This window comes from Salmo salar, chromosome ssa17, assembly GCF_905237065.1.
Source record: "Salmo salar chromosome ssa17, Ssal_v3.1, whole genome shotgun sequence".
In the NCBI taxonomy this organism is placed as follows: domain Eukaryota; kingdom Metazoa; phylum Chordata; class Actinopteri; order Salmoniformes; family Salmonidae; genus Salmo; species Salmo salar.
Genome location: NC_059458.1, coordinates 1,547,797 through 1,565,099, shown reverse-complemented (window position 1 = coordinate 1,565,099; position 17,303 = coordinate 1,547,797). Strand labels below are relative to the sequence as shown.

At 39.7% G+C, this 17,303-nt stretch overlaps 1 protein-coding gene, 1 long non-coding RNA gene and 1 pseudogene across 2 annotated transcripts in view; 1 reads left to right on the top strand and 2 right to left on the bottom strand.

Annotated features, from left to right (window-relative positions):
• Nucleotides 1-2,355, bottom strand: part of LOC106561324 (serine/threonine-protein kinase WNK1) — a 65,615-nt gene extending 63,260 nt beyond the window's left edge. The window contains 1 exon segment of the mRNA XM_045698696.1: nt 2,080-2,355. The gene's annotated coding sequence lies outside the window, so the exon portion shown is untranslated.
• Nucleotides 1-17,303, bottom strand: part of LOC106561341 (E3 ubiquitin/ISG15 ligase TRIM25-like) — a 552,627-nt pseudogene that overhangs the window by 471,427 nt on the left and 63,897 nt on the right.
• LOC123728126 (uncharacterized) lies at nt 7,248-8,771 on the top strand. The gene is made up of 2 exons (XR_006759959.1): nt 7,248-8,364; nt 8,479-8,771. It is a non-coding gene; the product is annotated as an uncharacterized lncRNA (long non-coding RNA).

Below are 17,303 nucleotides of genomic sequence, written 5' to 3'. Positions count from 1 at the left end.
AACGTGCATGTCGCCTTCTTGTCTATTTTAAATCTCTCATTGATTGGGACAGATGGGTGTCCATCCCAAAGTGCTGCATATCATTATGACACTCACTGGTCTCAATAAATGAGAGAAGATTTCAAAAAGAAAAGACGGATAACTTAATTTATTTTATTTAATAACAGAGCATTTTTTTAATTCAATTATAAACTGGGTGGCTCGAGCCCTGAATGCTGATTGGCTGACAGCCATGGTACCACAGGTATGACAAAACATGTATTTTTACTGCTCTAATTACTTCGGTAAACAGTTTATAATATCAGTAATGCACCTCGGGGTTTGTGGTATATGGCCAACATATTGGAGCAACATATTGGCCATATACCACACCGCCTCGTGCTTTATTGCTAAACAAACCCTCTGCAACTAGACTTTGGCTGTCTTCCCAACGCCAAGTTAAGGTTGGTTGAAAATTTGTTGCGTTAGGCCAAAAAGCACCTACCCTGTAACAGCTAATGGAAAAACACATTAGCCCATTACAATCTGCTAGCTAGGTGTAGTCTGAATCAGTATCTGGGCAAAGAGGAGATTATTAATATGATGAGTCTCCTCTCTAGCCCAGTTAGCTACCATTAATTTTCCTATTAAACAGCTGTGAAAGTGTTGAGTCAAAATACGTTCCTTTGTCACCAAATATGGAGTTTCGATAAGCAACTACAGTCATTTACTGTTTTCACGCCCGGTGTGTACTTCCAAAAAAGGTCTTAAAACATAAGCAACACAAATATTGTATTGTCAGGAAAAAATATGTATTGTTTTTTACCAAGCGTGCACGTGCTTCCACCTCCTCAGTACTTCCAATAAAATCACGAATAATCTGAATAATTAGTGACTAATTACCGCAGCAGTACAGTATCCCGAAAGATCATTGATTTTATCACCTACAACAGTATTAATGTCTTATCAACCGGTTGTTTCACACATGCTACACGAAATGCAATAATATTTCATGTAAACAGATTAAGTAGTTAATATAGGTGACGTTTTTACAGAAATCTTAATGAATGTGGAGATTTGGCGCAGATTTTATTTATATTTTTGACCTTTTTCGGAAGTATCTACCGGGCGACAGCAGTAAATTACAATAGTTACACAAATAAACTGCACGCGTGGGGAGTAACTAACGTATGTTGACAATATAACGCTTGCAGAGCGGTCTAAAGGAAAACGAATGGTAGCTAACTGGGCTAGAGAGGAGACTGGTCATATTCACCGTCTCTGCTTGGATTAATTTCGGAGTTTCGCAGAGAAAATCACGTGTTACATTTGAGCACAGCCATAGCCGACACTTGACTGGCTGCTGACTGTAGATAACAAGGCTTTTAGTTTACCACAACGGCGTTAGCTACGACAAACAATATTATAGAACACGAAGCTGACGTTAACTAGCCATTGCTGGTATATACCGTTACCTAGTTATGTCATCTATCAATGTAAACTAGTTGACATTGAAAACAGTAAACAACATTTCACACATTAACGTAGTTAATATATTTAAAACTGAATAATCCTTTTTTGTCTGGACAAACGTTGGGGTTAACTTGCTCACAGGCATCATCGTTCCATGTTGGATTGCGCATTTAGCTAGCGATCTAGCTAACGTTAGTGATAGCTACACTCTTATGCCTGATGATGGCGGCAAGCCAGCAGCTTGGTAGCTATCTAGCTAACGTTAGTGATAGCTACACTCTCCTGCTTGATGGCGGCTAGCCGGCTAGTTAGCAGACCGCTCTAGCTGGCTAGCTACCCCAGCTTAACTAGTAAAAGAGCAATTGAATAACGTTTGTCAAAATACATAATCGAGAAATCGAAACGATAAAACAAATCAATACAAAAACGAACATTGAATTTTCCCCTTGACCGTTTTAAATCTGTCTGATAAATGTTAGCTTTGGCTAGCTGGAGCGAGGGTTCTTTGTTAACGTTATCTCCGCATACAACATCGAATGAAAGTTCCGCGTTGCCATAACTGCGATTCACTCCCCGCCATAGTAGGCTACAACTAATATAAATACGTTGATTTGTAGTGTCATTTACCGTCGTGTGGTCAAGTTTCCATCCATAAGTAGTCTTCAAACGGTGAGATACCTCTAACACGTTTACCAAAGCCAAGGAGCCTGTTGGAATCACTGAGGTATAATAATTACTGTCGGAACGTTCCCAGACTGCCAGCGTTCATTCTACAGATGAGGCGGGTCTTCTCTCGTGCTAGCGGAGGACTAGAACCGCCTCCTTCCCACTAACGACGGCCGTTTGCTAGCTTCAAACCAGGCACTCCCCCAAATTCATCCGGCTACTAGCCGCAAGATAGCTACTGCTACGTTGTGGGTGGTCAATAGACACCACCGCTAGCGTAACTGAATATGGCGACCTCACAAGAACACTCACCTCAGTGTTGTCACAAATAGAACAGCTTTGGTGTTGTCCATAGAAATAGAATCGTATTCTATAACGGATCCTATCTGTATGGTGCTGTGCAAAAGTGCTGCAGCTTCGGAGAGACACAACCTGTAAACCGATTATGAAAATGTAAACAAGAGCACTCAAAAATGAAATGTAGGCCGAGTTTTAGAAAGCATAATTTCCCATTAACTATAGCATCATGACCCGTTTGAGATCATGCAGAAGAAGAGTAATGACAAAACATACCATGCAATTGTACAGGGATAGTTAAATCGACTTTAGTTCAAGGGATAGGGGGCTTGAAGCCTCACTGTTATCATAATATAGGTTAGAAAGCTGGGCCAGAGGTAAACACTGCCCTCTGCAGATTTGACAAAGAATACAGATTGTATGTGTGAGTGTGTGAATGAGATTGAAAAAGCTTCTTCCACTTCCCCTAACACAGTTAAATTAAGGTTACATTTTTTAAAAACAATTTTTTAAAAACACAGGTGGTCATCTCCATCCTGCTACCACAAAAATATGTTCACCCTGCCACCATACAACTGGTGAATGCAAGCATTTCCCAGGACTGTGCCTCAAAACCTAATGTCTACCTGGCCCACCACTACACCCTGGACTTGAACAGCCTTTACGACCAGTTCCACCTCTACAAGGCAGCAATCCCAACTTTTGCCAGGACCCTGAAGGACGTCACCCTCAACCGCAGCCCCAGCACCTCACACTGGAGCAAGACACCCCACACAGACCTGCGAGACACCCTCCCGAAGAACTTGCACCAAGCGAACCCCCATCCCCAGCCGAGACGCCCCCAAACAAACCTTGGCCACACCCTATATAGGCCCTCCCAGATCAGACTTATGCCCCTTCTGCCCCCACCCCAATAATACACCTGCCCAAGCCCCACTGGATGCATGTTATGGATATTTTTTTATTCTGTACAGGTTTCATTCTTTTCCCTTTGTCAATTAGGTCAGTATTGTGGAGTAACTACAATGTTGTTTATCATCCTCAATGTTCTCATATCACAGCCATTCAAAACTCTGCAACTATTTTAAAGTCACCATTGGCCTCATGGTGAAATCCCTGAGCGGTTTCCTTCCTCTCCGGAAACTGGGTTAGGAAGGACGCCTATATCTTTTGTAGTGAATAGGCGTATTCATACACCATCCAAAGTATAATTAATAACTTTACCGTGCTCAAAGGAATATTCAATGTCTGTTTTTTACCAATCGATGCCCTTCTTTGCGAGGCATTGGAAAACCTCCCTGGTGTTTGTGGTTGAATCTGTAAAATTCACTGCTCGACTGAGGGACCTAACGGATACAGTGCATTCGGGAAGTATTCCGACCCTTTAACTTTTTCCACATTTCGTAAAGTTACAGCCTTATTCTAAAATTGATTAAATAAATACAGGTTTTTCTAAATGTTTGCTAATTCACAGCCTCGAGTCTTCTTGGGTATGACGCTACAAGCTTGGCACACTTGTATTTGGGGAGTTTCTCCCATTCTTCTCTGCAGATCCTCAAGCTCTGTCAGGTTGGATGGGGAGCGTCGCTGCAGCGTCGCTGGGAACATAATTCCACTTTGACATTATGGGGTATTGTTTGTAGGCCAGTGACCAAAAATCTAAATTTAATCAATTTTAAATTCAGGCTGTAACACAACAACATGGAAAAAATTGAGGGGTGTGAATACTTTCTGAAGGCACTGTATATTTACAGAAGAATACATATATGGGAGCAGTCGGCCTAGTACATCAGAAAGCCCAACTGCAACACATTTTGACTACTAGAGTCTTCCTTAGGCAGCACTGTTGACGGAAGCTGACGTGTCTAGAAATAGAGGTGGGGACAGGTAAATGTCACGACAGGTAAATAACTATATACAAAACACAAAATTCTACATTATCACGTCAGTGTAAAAAGGCAACATGAGAAATAATATGAAAAATAAATAAGTAGTTGCAGTTGTGCATCCTGATGTACAAGACTGACTCCTCCCATATTTATTCTTTTGTAAATATATTATGTTAATAGTTCACTAAAGTTTATTGTGAACGTACCGGCCGCCTACTCATCATCTTCCTTCTTTAAAAATTAACAGAGAAACAATTCCTCATGTGTGCCACCTATATCCCGCTAATAGAATCCCCATACTTTAACGATGACAGCTTCTCCATCCTAGAGGGGGAGTTCAATCATTTCCAGGCCCAGGGACATGTACTAGTCTGTGGTGACCTAAACGCCAGACCTGGACAAGAACCTGACACTCAGCACACAGGGGGACAAACACCTACCTGGAGGTGATAGCATTCCCTCCCAAATATGCCCCTATGACAAAACAACCAACAAAAACAGGCCTCAACTCCTACAGCTCTGTCGCACGCTGGGTATGTACATAGTCAATGGTAGGCTTCGAGGGGACTCCTATGGTAGGTACACCTATAGCTCATCTCTTGGAAGTAGTACTGTAGACTACTTATCACTAACCTCAACCCAGAGTCTCTCAGAGCATTGACAGTCAGCCCACTGACACCACTATCAGATCACATAAAAATCACAGTCAACTTGAATAGAGCAATACTCAGTCATGAGGCATCAAATCCAAAGGAACTGCATTATACTAAGAAATGGTATAGATGGTAGGAAAGTAGTGTAGAAACCTACCAAAAACAATTAGGCAACAACAAATTCAATCCCTTTTAGACAACTTCCTTGACAAAACATTTCACTGTAATAGTGAAGGTGTAAACTTGGCAGTTGAAATCCTAAACAGTATATTTGACCTTTTAGCTTCCTTATAAAATCAAAAAATTTCAAGCAGACAACATAAGAAAATGAAAAACAATGGTTTGATGAAGAATGCAAAAACCTAAGAAAGATATTGAGAAACCTATCCAACCAAAAACATAGAGACCCAGAAAACCTGAGCCTCACTGTGGTGAATCACTAAAACAATACAGAAATACACTACGGAAAAGAAGGAACAGCACGTCAGAAATCAGCTCAATGTAATTGAAGATGCCATAGAAGCTAACCACTTCTGGGAAAATTGGAACACACTAAACAAACAACATGAACATTTATCTATCCAAAATGGAGATGTATGGATAAGCCACTTCTCCAATCGTGTTGGCTCTATAATAAAGAACAAAACAGCAAAAGCATACATGATCAATTAGAAATTTTAGAATCAGCTATTAAAGACTTCCAAAACCCACTGGATTTTCCAACTACATTGAATGAACTACAGGACAAAACACAAACCTTCAACCCAAAAAAGGTTTGTGGGGTTGATGGTAAATTAAATTATAAAATATACAGACCACAAATTCCAATTGGGTATACTTAAACTCTTTAACATCATCCTCAGCTCTGGCATCTTCTCCAATATTTGGAACCAAGGACTGATCAACTCCAATCCACAAAAGTGGGGACAAATTTGACCCCAATAACTACCGTGGGATATACGTCAACAGCAACCTTGGGATAATCCCCTGCATTATCATTAACAGCAGACTCGTATATTTCCTCAGTTAAAACAATGTACTGAGCAAATGTCATATGGACATTTTACTAAATTACCATATGACAGACCACGTATTCACTCTGCACACCCTAATTGACAAACAAACAAACCAAAACAAAGGCAAAGTCTGCTCATGCTTTGTTGATTTAAAAAAAGCTTTTGACTCAATTTGGCATGAGGGCCTGCTATACAAATTGATGGAAAGCAGTGTTGGGGGAAAAAGATACAACATTATAAAATGAATGTACACAAACAAGTGCGCAGTTAAAATTGGCAAAATACACACATTTCTTTCCACAGGGCCGTGGGGTGAGACAGGGTTGCAGCTTGAGCCCCAGCTCTTCAACATATATACAGTACCAACGAATTGTTAAGGGCACTAGAAGTCTGCAGCACCCGGCCTCACCCTACTAGAATCTGAAGTCAAATGTCTACTGTTTGCTGATGATCTGGTGCTTCGGACCCCAACCAAGGAGGGCCTACTGCAGCACCTAGATTTTCTGCACAGATTCTGTCAGACCTGGGCCCTGACAGTTCATCTCAGTAAGGCAAAAATAATGGTGTTCTAAAAAAGGTCCAGTTGCCAGGACCACAAATACAAATTCCATCTAGACACCATTGCCCTAGAGCACATAAAAACAATACATACCTCGTGCCTAAACATCAGCATCACAGGTAACTTCCACAAAGCTGTGAACGATCTGAGAGACAAGGCAAGATGGGCTTTCTACGCCATCAAATGGAACATAAAAGTCAACATCCAATTAGGATCTGGCTAAAAATACTTGAATCAGTCATAGAACCCAATTGCCCTTTATGGTTATGTGCTCTGGTGTCTGCTCACCAACCAAGAATTCACAAAAATGGGACAAACACCAAATTGAGACTGCACGCATAATTCTGCAAAAACATCCTCCGTATACAATGTAAAATACCAAATAATGCATGTAGAGCAAAATCAGGCCGATGCCCGCTAATCATCAAAAACTGTAATTCTACAACCACCTAAAAGGAAGTGATTCCCAAGCCTTCCATACCAAAGCCATCACCTACACAGAGAAGAACCTGGAGAAGTTTGCTAAGCAAGCTGGTCCTAGGACAGCAACACAATTAGACCCAACCAAATCATGAGATAACTAAAAGATAATTACTTGACACATTAAAAAGAATTAACCAAAAAACAGAGCAAATTGGAATGCTATTTTGCCCTAAACAGAGAGTACACAGTGGCAGAATACCTGATGTGTCAGGTATACTCACAAAGTATAGACCAGGTGCACTCAAGTACTATTTGAGAAGGTCCGGTCACAAAGTTCCCGCAACACGTGCGAACCCAAACTGTTGACGCACCTCTTGTTGGCTGAGATAACTTTTGCAGTGTTAAAGCTAATTTCACGCAATTCTACCGATTTTGCACGTGGCAGAGTTTTTCTTCTGTTTACAGCTAATTTCCTGCAATTCTATGCATTATTTCATGTATTGTGTGTGTTTATATGATACCGGGTCACAACTCAAGTCGACTACAAAATCCACAATGCAATGCCTCTCTATGGGCTATTAGCAAGCAAGCAACCGTAACTATACACAAAAATACCAAAGTCAATATCAGCATGTAACGTAGCTAGTTAGCTGTAAAATCTCCACTATCACTTTAGGAGTCTTCAATCGCACCATGTTCAACCTGGGTCCTGTTTCAGAAAGCCGGTTTAGTGAAAACTCAAGAGTTGAAGGAAACGGAGTTTTCGGTTTGACAAAGCCAGTTGAGCTTAACTCTGAGTCAGTTACTATGGCAACATACTATGTGAAGCTAACCTGCTCGCTGGCAGTTTCTTTTCAACTAACCCGGAGATTCTCCTCTTCTTTGTTTTAGACATCCGTGGCGCTTAGCATATTTCTAAGGCAACCGTCAGTCGGATTGTCAGAAATGTGACTCTTGCATTGAAACGTTTACTGTACACTTTTGTGGTGTTCCAAGTCACAGACCCACAAGACTCAAACAAGAATTCCAAAGAATTGCAGGTATCAGTCTAAGCAATCATTTATTTATTATGAAGCTTTGAAACTTGAAAAACAAATCAATTAATTTGATATATTTTAGGGATTTCAGGTGTGATTGGCTTCATAGATGGCACTCTTATTCCTATCACACCTCCTTCAGTAAATGAAGGAGATTATGTGAATTGTGAATAGGAAGTCTTTCCACAGCATTAATGTGCAGGTAGGCCTAAATAGTAGCCTTTAGCATTCCAAATGAAAGACACTTCACAATACAGCTACTGCAGCTAAGATCATGTTATGCAGCCCACATCATCAGCAACGTGGAAGCAAAGTGGCCTGGGTCTGTGGCTGACTCGCACATTTTTAATGAGTGCGCTAGATTTGTCCGTGGTGAGTTTTATATATATATATATATTGTTATATATATTATTGTTATATATATTATATATATTGTTTCCTCCTATTACAAATGAACATTTTCACTGTATCCTCGTTTTATCATAGGAGAGTTTGATGGTTACCTGCTCGGTGACAGAGGGACAGGGTATAGATGACCATTGGGATGCTCAAGGCCCGGTTCCAGTGCCTTCGTAGGCTCAGGGTCAACCCAGAAATGGAAATGGACATTATTGTGGCATGTGTGATTCTGCACAACATTGCCACAATTAGAGGAGAACAATGTCCTACTCAACCAGTGAACGATCCTGAGATGGAAGAGCAGTCAGACACAATATGCTACCATCATTTCTGATTGACCCATCACCTCCCCAGTGTCAAATAAATACATTATGCCTTTCTTTTTATGAAGTCTTCTTTATTTCCTGCAAGTACAAATGCAGTACAGTAGTTAGTATTGTTTTATGTTGTTCAAACAAGTAAAATCATCCACCTGTGGGCACATCACCCACCTTTAACTGATGTTCCATCAGTTGTATTTCTATTTTTATCTTTTGCATCTGCAGCCTTGTTGTCAATTTCGAAATTACATTTTTTATTTTGTTTCTCTAAGTACACCTTATACAGCTGTTTCAAAGGGAGCTATAGGAACACAAAAAATGACATTGAATTTCACAGTGCCAGGTCTATTTACTTTCATTGTAAGTCATGGGCCAATGCTGAACAACATCTTACTGAGGTAAGTTGTGCTGTGGAGGTGGATGGCCCTCTTCCTCATTGTAATTTCCAGCATTGCTCTGTTAGAGAAAAGGAAGGTGCAAGTTTTATGGTACAATGGTGCAACACTATCATCAACTGTTAGATGTTATTTTTAAAGTGTAAACCTCAATAGGCCTCTCTGTATCTTCCCTCTCTGTGGCAGCTAACAAGGTGTCTTCATCATCCTCATGTAATGAAAATTAACAATTTTGGTGTTCTACTCCAACCCATTATGAAAACTCTATGGAGTATTAAGAGTACATACAACTGCATGGAGGTCTGTTATGGCAGAAGGCTCCACCAGACAGATTACACCATCAGTAACTGGTAGAAGATGAAGATTAGACAGCTCAATTATAACTTTACCCAGAAAAATGACCCACCTAATTTGAATTTTACAACAGTGTGCAGGCCGCATCACCATTTTTCAAATATAGAACTTTGAGTCATCTTAAAATCGATGATGTCTGAAGGACAACTAAGAATCTGAAAAAGTAACAGCAGTCAATAAAGAATTGTACCGCTACAAGAAAATCAGTGTGCTAAGTTGTGTCTAAGATGGATGGTGGGCATCACTGAGGTAACACTGGCAAAAGGATGAATGTACATATGTAATTAATTTGAATAACTAACCTCTTATTTAGGCCCTTGTGTGTGGTTGGGTCAGATGAGCTTCCTCCAGAGATGCCTTCAGCAATAAGTCGCCCACTGTTTTGAGGGCTCTCTCTTCAGCCTCTGTGAGTCGTGGTGGAGGTGGACCCTCACCTGTTTTTCAGCCCTCAACCTTTTTCTATTGGCTATAATGGAGGTCAAATTTGAACATGTCCAGTAAGCACAAATTTGGAGACTGAAAAGTATATATGTTTTTGCTAACTACTTAAATATATGACATATTGAATGTAACCACTGAATGCTGTATAATTAGGTAGGGTAGGCTAAACAACATCACAATTGCTTGTAATGAAATTATACCTTATCTGTTTGAAGTATATTTTTAGATTTAATCTTCAGTTGCTGCCAAGTACGTTTCGTGCCTGTTGGGTTGCACCTGCATAAATATTAAAATACACACATTATATAAATGTTGAATAAGTGTAACTCTGAAGATACCTTTTTTTTTTTAAATGAATACTGACGCATTGACTTGGTCAGCAATTTTCTGCCACGCCAGCTCACGTTCTTTTGCTGCTGCATTGCTTTTTTTCTTTAATATATACTCATATTCTGCATACGCATTCATTAATATTTCTAACTCCACTGGAGAGGAGGTTCGAGCCCTTTTTTCTCCTGTTGCCATGATGAATCATGTTATCTGCGTTCAATTGATGACAGCTTTTTATCTCCTCATGCACCTTTAATGAAGGCTGATTGAGTTTCACTGATTATATCAAGGCATTTTTTCCAGCCTATTCGCATAGACATGGGCTAGTAACTTATAGTTAGTAGCCAACAACGTGATTGGTCTCCTATTGTCCAGGTAAAGAGAGTCCTTCTTTGGTTTGACTATAAGAACTATTCGTCCCCATCTCAAAGAAGGAAGTAAGATAGCATTAGCAATGCCCTCTTTGTAGACCGAAAGCAATAACTCTAATATCAGGCCAAAAATGTCAATAGAACTCAGGAGTCAGGCCATCCGGTTCAGATTTACCTATAGGCATTTGTTTAATGGCTTGGTCCAACGCAGTAATATTTATCAGAATCACAGTTTCTTAAACCTTTCTTCGATAGGGTTAACAGAGTTAATAACTGAATCAAAAAAAGGAATCCAAGTCACCTTCTGAAAGATGAGATTGATAGTGTATTTTCTAATTAAATCACTTCAAGATCATCAGATAGTATTACATTCATTTATGTAAATTACCTATTCGTAGTTTGCCTACCCTTCTCCAAATTAAAGAAATGTTTTTTCCTCCCCCACCTTTTTCAATCCATTTGGCCTATGTCGTCCAAATCACATCGACATTTAGCAAGCTCTAAATAAAGGTACAATGTTTATTGTACCTTTATTTAACTAGGCAAGTCAGTTAAGAACAAATTCTTATTTTCAATGGCTAACTGCCTTGTTCAGGGGCAGAACGACAGATTTTTATCTTGGGGATTCGATCTTACAACCTTTCGGTTACAAGTCCAACGCTCTAACCACTAGGCTACCTGCCGCCTCAAGTTTATTACTCTGCCTGTTACTATCAACAATAATATCCATCTGCTTGGAGAATATTTTCTGAGCTAGCAGAAGAAAGAGCAGAATCGAGAAAGTGTAATGCGATGCTACTGGCGGCAGAGAAGTCAGGCGCAGGACAGCGGAAACTGATTTACAACGATTGTGTTTAATAACTATAAACCACCGTCAACAGAACAATACAATAAATGGGTCAAACAAAACCCGGTAAATACCAGCATACCGTGCACAAGCACTATAACAAACAATTACGGACAGGGGGGGGGGGGGCAGAGGGTTAAATACACAACATGTAATTGATGGAATTGGAACCAGGTGTGATGAAGACAAGACAAAACCAATGGAAAATTAAAAGTGGATCAGCGATGGTTAGAAGGTCGGTGATGTCGACTGCCGAACGCTGCCCGAACAAGAAGAGGGACCAACTTCGGCGGAAGTCGTGACAGAAAGGTCTCTCTGATTAGAGCTTTAGACTGTAAACAAAATGACTCATTCTTTAATAAAAGAAGAGTTACATTTCCAGTATGCTTTAGAAAATCTCATCATCAAAACAAAAAGGAAAGAACAATGGTACCATGGTCTGTCAGAGGAGCTGAGGAAATACTACATTCACTGACAAGATTCATAAGATTGGAAGATACCAACCAATAATCAATTCTAGATTTTAATTGTCTGTCCCTATTTGTAGAGTTGAACCAAGAAAATTGCTTTAAAAAGTTGCATTCTATGAACGCTAAATGTCAGAAGTTAAAAGTTAGCGCAGAAATGTCTGGAGGGATACCTACCCATCCAGTCATCAGGAGCAACATTAGAATTACATTAGAATTACCTGTTATCTGTAGAATATTGTTTTTTCAACTCAATTAAGACTTTACCAAGATGTTAGATAGATTTTTTTGACCGTATGTTATAACCATGAACATTTACCAATATGTAACATGAGCCTTTATATTCAACAACAATAGATATCCAGTGACCCTCATCACACCTGCTTTCTAAAACCGTACCTGGAAACCATCTGAAAAGCATTGCCACACCAGCAGGATGAGACGAGACATGGCTAAAAATGATCTGGTCACCCCATTGTGAAGTCCAAAATTCAACATCTGAGGAATGTCTCTCTTGAAATAAAAGACAATTGGACTTTATTGAATCTTTACAAATACAAAAAATTGCCTTGCGTTTTAACTTATGTAAACCCCTGGTGTTCAAGGATAAAAAGGAAAGAGAAATGTTGGATTAGAGTATACGAAATAAAGAGTCTAGAATAAACAGGTACCCTGAATAATATTAAGGTAGCAAAAACCCTTCAAAAATGTACTTGACAAACAGTAACCACCATAAAAAGGAAAATAAATGGATAGACCGTGTAATAACACGTTATATTAATAGTGTATTACTTAAATTGAACTCAAACTTAAAATAAATCTCTGAAAGCTAATCAAGCCACATTAAATGTTTTATTGAGATTTACTTAATAACGATCTTAAAACAATTAATAAAAACTAACTTAGTAAGCCAGAAACAAAAATCTGTGTGCTTACGTTGGTTAATGTTCACATTCAAAACTCGCCACTACGAACAGTACGGCCCAATGCAATATCACCTATATGCGACGTTCAGATAAACGATTGCATGAATAAACTCACCAGTTGAAACGGTATATGGCTTCATAAGCCTACTACTGTATAAGCAGGCCAACTCATAAAGCATAAATCAGTCAATCACGTAGCTCCACCCTGCGGCCGTCAATGACAGCAAACCCCTCCCGAAAGAAGGCTTTCCCCCCTGCGTCTTGCCTCATCGACTTGTGCCACAGCTTGGCACGGGCATCCCTGTCGCGCTTGCTCAAATCTTCTGCAAACGCAAATGCCTTTTTCCCTGCACATCGGCGCAAGTCTGGCAGCTCTCCACACCTCGTCTATCATGTTCCTCAACGCAAACATCATGATGACCTGTCTGTCTGTTCATCTCCTTTCTCTTATCTCCGAGACGGTGTACAAGATCTACAGCGATGTTCAGGGTAGCAGGGGCATATGTCAATCACAATCCCTCTGATATTCTCCCCATCAGTTACAGGTAGCCCGTTCAGATCCTAGCCCCCATCGGCGCTTGTATCGGTCCTGTCCAGCACTGGCTGAGCGTAGCTCCTCGTTCTCTTTTGTCAGGGCGTCAACTTTATTTTTCAAGTTTCACATCAGTGGTAATATTCCTGATAATGCCTGATATTAATGCCTGATAATAATGCCTGATGCATTAAACTCTGTAGTTCTGGAAACGTTTGCAATCGAGAGGGTATTTTTATGAATCCTCTCATCAAAGCCATTCAGCCAAATAGCTTGTTCGTCAAATGTATTGTTTAAACCCTGGATGGCCTCGAAGTTGGCTTCATTTGTGAAAGGCTGGGGTGGTTGAGTCTGCCCGGCGTCATTTTCTCGTAGTCTCTTCATGTAGGGGGGTTTCGAAGGGGTTATTTGGACACCAGTACCGAAAACGAATTCATCCGACCTCGGTACCGTTACTTCTTGGGGAGTGTCAGAATCTTCCCTATAGTTGGCAGTATCTACCTCGGTTATGACAGCTCCCTCTACATTTTTGCTAGATTCCATCTCAGCTAATGTTATGACTGAATTTGCTTTAAGTATAACAAAGTGGTGTTCGGTAAACCATCAAAATAATAAAATAAATACCAAAAAAGATAGCAAAAAAACGTAATTTTAACTGTGTTCGTCGTCAAACTCAAATTAGGGCTTGAATTAAATTTAAAGTTCAGGAGCTCAGTTTAATGCGACCACTCACTCCGCCATCTTGTCCCCACCAGTGGTCGTACTCCGCTTTACTCAGGGTTAACTTAACTCAGAGTTGATTAAACTAATTGTTATCACCTGTTCTGAAACTCAAAACTCTGAGTTTGACAGCTCAGAGTTAGTCAACCCAGAGTTCAAGTTTAAACTCAGAGTTTGTTAAACCTGCTTTCTGAAACAGGGCCCTGCAGATTAATGTCACTAAGAGTCAGACTACAGTTTAACATTCGCAACGGCAGTTATACTTTTGAGGGAGATTGAAAAATTTATAATTTTACGTCATTGGGCTGCGCGGTGCATTCTGGGCAATTCTGAGACAATGAGCGCTCTCTCAAGGAGTGAATGGGAGTCTATTGAGTGCTCGCTCAAAAACCCAGATTAGCACGAATTTCGTCAAAAAAGTACAATATTCCAAATCTTTTCCGAGATGTGAGATAATTAACTTACTATCTGTAGTATTGTATAGCTTTGGAATCGTGATATTACGTAATTTCGACGGGATTTCGAGACGATTAATTTAGCAACCGTGTGACACAGCAGAACAACCTGAACGCAATTGGTCGACAGTCTGCTTGGTGGGGCGTTAGACGTTCTTAATTCAATGGATTCCTATCTCCTTTTTGTAATATATCTGACAACTGCACCGCGGTTAAATTATATACATATTTGATGCAATGCACCCTGGACTAAAGAGGCAGACAAATAGGAAAAATGTGCTAGACAACTCAGATACACATGAAAACATCAAATGACCCAGGGAATCGACAGAGATGCACAAAAACAATTTAACATTCAACATTGGTGAAACTTTCCTTTAAGACTTCCAGTTGAACGATTTTGCCTTCAAAATAAAAGTCTGCGATTAAACGCTATGTGTATAATACATCACTGGGTACATCACACTGGGGCCAAGCTTCTTGCCATCCAGGACCTGTATACTAGGTGGTGTCAGAGGAAGGCCCAAAAAATTGTCAAAGACTCCAGTCATCCAAGTCATAGACTGTTCTCTCTGCTACCACATAGAAAACGGTACCGGAGCGCCAAGTCTAGGTCCAAAAGGCTTCTTAACAGCTTCTACCCCCAAGCCATAAGACTGCTGAACAATTAATCAAATGGCCACCCAGATTATTTACAATGACAGCCCCCCTTCCCCTGGCAGCCCTTTTGTTTTTACACTGCTCCTACTCGCTGTTTATTATCTGTACATAGTCACTTTACCCCTACCTCCATGTACAAATTACCTCGACTGACCTGTACCCCCACACATTGACTCGGTACCGGTACCCCATGTATATAGCCTCGTTATTGTTGTTTTACTGCTGCTCTTTAATTACATGTTACTTTTATCTTTATCTGTATTTTTCTTAACTGCATGTGACTAATAAAATTTGATTTGATTTAAATATTTTATTATTTCTATTTCTTGAACTGTGTTTTTGGTTAAGGGCTTGTAAGTAAGCATTTCACAGTAAGGTACCTGTTGTATTTGGCGCATGTGACAAATAACATTGTATTTTATTTACAATCAATATTTTTTGTATCTTTGCATAGTCATAGCGCATAATGTAAGAAATTATGAAACTAATGAGAATAGATAAAGAATATTATAATGTGGAGAAGATTTAAAATCAAATGTTTAAATCAAAATTTCACATTTAAACAAATCTAAATGTATTGGTCATGTAGACATATTTTGCAGATGTTGCCGCGGGTGTAGCGAGCAATGTCGGAGTCCAGACTATAAATATATATGTAGATGATGGTGTGTATAGACATTATGGGCAGTGTATGAATAGACAAGGTATGTACAGCAGTATTTATATAGGATGAACCTTGACTAGAATACAGTATATACTGTACATATGAAGTGGATAAAACAGTATGTAAACATTAAAGTTTCCAGTGTTCAATGACTATGTACATAGGGCAGTAGACTCTAAGGTGCAGGGTTGAATACCAGGCGGTAGCCGGCTAGTAACAGTGAATAAAGTTCAGGGCAGGGTACTGGGAGGAGACTGGCTAGTGGTGACTATTTAATAGTCTGATGGCCTGGAGTTAGAAGCTATTTTTCAGTCTCTTGGTCCAATCTTTGATGCACCTGTGCTGTCTCCGCCTTCTAGATGGTGTCGGGATGAACATGCCATGGCATGGGTGGCTGAGGTCCCGTGTGAAATGGCTATGTTATTTATATAACTGGTGCTATGCTTAAAAGTGTTTATTGGTTCTTACAGATCCTTTCACAGTTTTAATGTATTTCCTGTTTGCTTGAGATGTATTCCTGGATGATTATATAATCAGCCCCTTTTTTTCAATATTCGCCTAAAATGACATACCCAAATCTAACTGACTGTAGCTCCAGACCTGAAACAAGGATATGCACATTCTTGGTACCATTTGAAAGGAAACACTTTGAAGTTTGTGGAAATGTGAAAGGAATGTAGGAGAATAACACATTAGATCTGGTAAAAGATAATATAAAGAAAAAAACCAACTGTTTTTTTTGTATTTTTTTGTACCATCATCTTTGAAATGCAAGAGAAAGGCCATAATGTATTATTCCAGCCCAGGTGCACCAACCCTGAAGTTAATTAATGTGTCTTATCCTAGTAGCACCCTCTAGTGGCTTAAAGCCTCATGTCTTATTCTAGTTCTGTGAAACCTTAACTCTATGTGCTGTGCCCAGCAGTTGTCTTTACTATCTTTTGCTAATAGATACTAATTATTTGGTCGTTCAGAGTTTGACTATTGAGGTCTTCCCATGCAACAGAACATAGCTGCCAATGCAGTTCACTGTATATGGAATACATATTGGACTGTAAAGGAACAAGTTTACAACCTGTCTCAGCTAAAGTGAGGTGGAAAAGACTCAGTAGGGTCTCTTTTAACCAAATATGTTTAGTTTGAGGGAAACTGTGTTGTATAGATTGTTGCTGTCTTTTTACTCCTCCCCCTCTTTAGCCCCCAATGCAATACACTGTTTTGGGCTGTCTAATACCTGTCTCAGATAAAGTGGGGTGGAAAATACTCAGTAGGGTGAGTTCGAACAAAAAGCTAAGTTATAGGGAGTTTTGCTGGACTTTTACTCTGGTCAAACAGCTTCAAATGTGGTGCCTGAACACTATGGTTCAAATATAGCACATATTGTTCTACCAAAATACCCTTTAATGTAAAAGACAAATATCTTATAATCT